The sequence below is a fragment of the Dermatophagoides farinae genome, chromosome 3, assembly GCF_024713945.1.
Source record: "Dermatophagoides farinae isolate YC_2012a chromosome 3, ASM2471394v1, whole genome shotgun sequence".
NCBI classification, from domain to species: domain Eukaryota; kingdom Metazoa; phylum Arthropoda; class Arachnida; order Sarcoptiformes; family Pyroglyphidae; genus Dermatophagoides; species Dermatophagoides farinae.
In genome coordinates this window covers 6170436-6175117 of record NC_134679.1, presented here as the reverse complement: position 1 = coordinate 6175117, position 4682 = coordinate 6170436, and positions in this window count along the sequence as shown.

Here is a 4682-nt window from a genome sequence, read left to right as displayed (position 1 = left end):
TGCCCTCCGTTGTAAACACACACACACATGTTCCACATATATTATAATGATGATGATGAAAAAAAGGTATGCGTTTTATTTATGGCCATATTTTGTGTGTGTGTATGGATAGCACATTTTATTCGTATTACATTTGGATGCAATTATCATATCAAACGTCAGCAGTAGCACAGAAACAGGATGCTGTGTGTGTGTGTGTGTGGAGAAAAGAAACAATAAGCAATAAACAAAAAAAAATGGATCGATTAATCGATCGGATCCATTGTATCGTGTGTATTCGATGATCTATTTGGCCAATTTATCGATTATTTTTTTCTCTTTTTTTTCACTTACTCATTACTTTTTTTTAGGCAAAAAAAATAATTCATCAACAATTGGAATATCGATATATTCGTATTAATCTAAATAAACAGCGGGCAAAAAAAACAATGAAAAAAACCACATTAAAACAGAAAAAAATCATAATCTGACAGGTGTAATATATTCGAACAAAAAAAAAAACAAGAAAAAAATTTCAAGGACATTTAAACAGAAAAAAAATGACAAATCAATCTAATTTTTTGTCCATACACGAAATGAATCAATTTCTTCAAAAAAAACAAGAAGAACAAGAAGAAGAAAATGAAAAATCAAATCTTGCCAAATATATGTAGAAATATAAAAATCGAAATATAATATAAAATCAGTTGGGCCCAAGGTTTAAGCACAAGTTTTATTCACGATGATAAAATATTGGTCAGATGGTAAATTAATTCAAACAGAAAATAAATTATCAATGTAAGCAAAATCAGAAGTAATAATAAAGATGATACTCAATCGTATGATGATCAATGCTGTCGTATGATGTTCAATACTGTTGTCTTCTTCTCTGTCCATCAGTTTTATATCCTTTTTCCAATCGATATTGGTCTATGTCATTGATTACCAACCGACTCATTGTTGGTCATAATGCTGGTAACCATTCGTCATTCTCGTCATACTATTAGTCATGATTAGCCGTCCTGGTTTGTTGCCATCTATTTTCAAAACGTCATTACCATTATTTGACTCATTCCTTGTCATCGATATTTGAGTCATCTGGGTGATCTTCAGATTAGTTATTTTTACACCCCCCACCTTAAAATCTTTATACGGTTTACAAATTCGTATCAGCTGTATGACTTTTAATTTGTAAACGTGATATTTTTCTTCTTGATCTCCAAGATCAATCCCATACATATGAAGGGAATACTGTTTTTCCAGGAACATCTTAGTAGAGGAAGACCAAGCCTGACTGAGATACATCAAAGCTTCATATCTCAACCATCTAGTTATGGTCTGGACCACTCCAAACATGCCATTTGACTGTGGACGGGGAAAATTCTTGAAGCTAACTGAATACATTGCCATGTACCGAACGATCACAACCAACCTGGGATTTTCATCGGTTGTGAATGATACACCGAATAATTCGAAAACTATAACAATCGAATTTGGATGTCCAATTAATTGTAAATCCATTGATGTGGTTTTCTGCCATTTTTTTTCCAAATTAACCACATGTCCTGAAACAATGCAATCATCGATAGATTGTCGCGGATGATCAATCTTCACAATCGTTGCCATTTTCGTGATTTGTCGCATGCTTTGAGACAATGCAATCGTTGCCGCCGTTTTGGTTTGTCTCATGACCATGGACAATACGATCGTTGCCATTCCAATGGGATGTCGCGTGTGATGATGAACCATTACGATCATTGCCATTTTCGTAGTTTGTCGCATGTCCTAAGACAATGCGATCATTGCTAATACGGTCAAATGTTTGTGGAAAAGCCAATGCAATCATTGCCGCCGTTTTGGTTTGTCGCATGACCATGGACAATACGATCTTGCCACTACAGTGGAATGTCGCTACTGATTCAATGCGATCGTTGCCTCCGTCATGGATTGTCGCCCGTTCTCTGACGGTGCGATCGTTGCCAATCGGGTGGAATGTCGCCACTGATTCAATGCGATCGTTGCCACTTTTCTGGTTTGTCGAATGTCCATGGCAATGCGATCGTCACCACTACGATGGAATATCGCGTAAGATGATGAATCGATATGATCATTGCCACTTTCGTATTTTGTCGCATGTCCTAAAACAATGCGATCATTGCCAGTACAGTCGAATGTCCGTGGATAAGCCAATACAATCGTTGCCGCCGCTTTGGTTTGTCGCATGACCATGGACAATACGATCGTCACCATTCCAGTGGGATGTCGCTACTGATTCAATGCGATCGTTGCCTCCGTCATGGATTGTCGCCCGTTCTCTGACGGTGCGATCGTTGCCAATCGGGTGGAATGTCGCCACTGATTCAATGCGATCGTTGCCACTTTCCTGGTTTGTCGAATGTCCATGGCAATGCGATCGTCACCACTTCGGTGGAATGTTCGTGTATGACGAGGAACCTGTGCGATCGTTGCCACTTTCGTGGATTGTCGCGACCGAAGATCCGTTGCGGACGTTGTCACCGTCATGGATTGTCGCACGTCCTTGGACGCTGCGATCGTTGCCAATCCGGTGTGGTGTCGCAACTGAGCCATCGTGATCGTTGCCACTGTCATGGATTGTCGCACGTCCTTGGACGCTGCGATCGTTGCCAGACGAATGGATTGTCACTGCTCCGGACTCTTCAGCCAGTTCCTCATCATACTCCGAACTATCCAAGAGATAGCGAGTACATGATGATTCTTCATGATTGTGGCCATTTTCGTGGTTTGTTGCATGTCTTGTGACACTGCATTCATTGCCAATACGGTGGATTGTCGTGTATGACGAGGAACCTATGCGATCGTTGCCACTTTCGTGGATTGTCGCGACCAAAGATCCGTTGCGGACGTTGTCACCGTCATGGATTGTCGCCCGTCCTCTGACGATGCGATCGTTGCCAATCGGGTGGGATGTCGCAACTGAGCCATCGCGGCTCCGGACTCTACGGCCAGTTCCTTATCATACTCCAAATTACCAAATTGATAGCGCATATTTCCAAAATCGAATGTTGATATTCTAGTGCCGCTAAATTGTGTGGATATATCAGGCACTGAATGAACTGACGCACCAGAAGAAGACAAGATAGATTGAAGACTGTTATTCACCAGGGATACAACCGGTGTATCTGAATCAACCACAACTGGTTGTGTCACTTCCCCCCTGGTTTTGATGCAGAGAAGGTTTCGGAATTGAATCCTACTGGTCTGTAGAAATATAAAAATCGAAATATAATATAAAATCAGTTGGGCCCAAGGTTTAAGCACAAGTTTTATTCACGATGATAAAATATTGGTCAGATGGTAAATTAATTCAAACAGAAAATAAATTATCAATGTAAGCAAAATCAGAAGTAATAATAAAGATGATACTCAATCGTATGATGATCAATGCTGTCGTATGATGTTCAATACTGTTGTCTTCTTCTCTGTCCATCAGTTTTATATCCTTTTTCCAATCGATATTGGTCTATGTCATTGATTACCAACCGACTCATTGTTGGTCATAATGCTGGTAACCATTCGTCATTCTCGTCATACTATTAGTCATGATTAGCCGTCCTGGTTTGTTGCCATCTATTTTCAAAACGTCATTACCATTATTTGACTCATTCCTTGTCATCGATATTTGAGTCATCTGGGTGATCTTCAAATTAGTTATTTTTACATATAATCAAACAAAAAAGATTCAAAACAAATAAAGATGTTTTCAATGTGAAATCTGTATGATAATGATGATGGAAATTGAAATTAAATTCACAAATTTTTATTACGAAATTACGCAATGATTTCAGAATCAAGGTGGATCATCACCATCAACGACGCCGACACCAACACCTGTTGATTTTTTTTTTGTTCATCAATCAAATGACACACATATCATTTATGTTAATGTTTGTCACATGAAAAGATTATTTAAATATACTAATATTTAGTTTCAGTTTGTGCAAAAAAAAACTGTCCATTTAGGCCATTTAATTTGCACGAAAAAAAAAAATAAAAAACAAATCTCCATCTCCAGAAGATTTTGAGCTTGTTTGCTGCTTGATTAGCCATGAAACCACAAAAGAATGTAAAAATGTAGACGACATTTGTGATGGATTCTAGTTTTTTTTTCTCAAGCAATAAAAATAGATTGCTTTAAATCGAGCGTTTAACAACAAGGAGAACCAAAAAAAAAATTGAAGTTTTCCAACGAAAGTGTTAACAACCATCACCAGACAGCCATTGTCATATATGATGAACTTTCACCAAGACTTGTCTGGATATTATTATTATTATTGAATTAAAGATACTGGCAATTTTGAAATAAATCAATGTGTGTGTGTGTGTGTGGTTTTTCTCTGGTCATCATCATCATCATCATCATTCATCTGTATTGAATGTGGAAAAAAAATTTATTTTTTCTTTTCATTCAAGATTTCCAAGATTTTCACCTGTCTGGATAGTTGATAATGACCATTCTATTGAATTTTTTTTTCGATTTCAAAATTGTAATTGATATCAATTCAATCTGATTGATTTGATAACGAAATACCAATAGCAGCAGCAAATTTATTTTATTTCAATTGATCGATAAATGATGATGATGATGATGATGATACAATTAGTCTTTGCTGGAATTAATGGTAAGAAAAAAAAGCCGCATCATAAGAGTCATAGAGATGGAA